Below are 649 nucleotides of genomic sequence, written 5' to 3'. Positions count from 1 at the left end.
CCTTGCACTTCCCTCGCCCTCCTTTTACTCCACTCCCCTCTCTCCACCCGACTGCCTTTCCTCCCCCTCTCTGCCCTCCCATCCCCCGCTAAACCTCCCCACGACCACTTCTCACCCCCCCCCCCCCATCCATCTCCCTTGTCCCCTCTTCACCCCCGTCTCTTCTCCCTCTCCTCACCCCTCGTCTCCCCTCCCTCTCCTCACCCCTCGTCTCTCCTCCCTCTCCTTACCCCTCGTCTCTCCTCCCATTCCTTTCCCCTCTTCCTTCTTTCTCTCCCCTTCTCCTCCTCCTCCCTTTCGTCCTCTTCCTTCGTCTCTTCCACCTGTCTCGCGTTTTCTTAATTATTTACTTTGATTTGTTTGTTGAGGTTGTTTACGTTTTTTTTTTCTTTCTCGTTTTTTTCTCTTCTTATTTTGTTTATGTCGTCGATGGTTTGTTTATTTGCTGTATGTGATTTTATTCATTTGTCTTATTTATTTTGGTTGAAGTTCATACTTGCTCTCTGTTTCCCAACTATTTTTATCTTTGTTATCTATATTTGGTCTCCTTCCTCCCACCTCTCGTTATCTGGCCGGCCCTTTTATACCTGATTGCATTGTGTCGAGAGATCTATTTATACCTGTTAATAACTGTCTGTCTCTCTTGCGT

At 47.8% G+C, this 649-nt stretch overlaps 1 protein-coding gene across 1 annotated transcript in view; it reads left to right on the top strand.

The window, feature by feature from the left end:
• Positions 1 to 649, top strand: part of LOC119591492 (transcription factor kayak-like) — a gene marked incomplete in the record, with an annotated part of 26684 nt that overhangs the window by 24269 nt on the left and 1766 nt on the right.

The sequence above is a fragment of the Penaeus monodon genome, chromosome 28, assembly GCF_015228065.2.
Source record: "Penaeus monodon isolate SGIC_2016 chromosome 28, NSTDA_Pmon_1, whole genome shotgun sequence".
Lineage (NCBI taxonomy): Eukaryota > Metazoa > Arthropoda > Malacostraca > Decapoda > Penaeidae > Penaeus > Penaeus monodon.
Note: the sequence above shows the minus strand (reverse complement) of the source record. Positions and strands in the feature narration are given on the sequence as shown.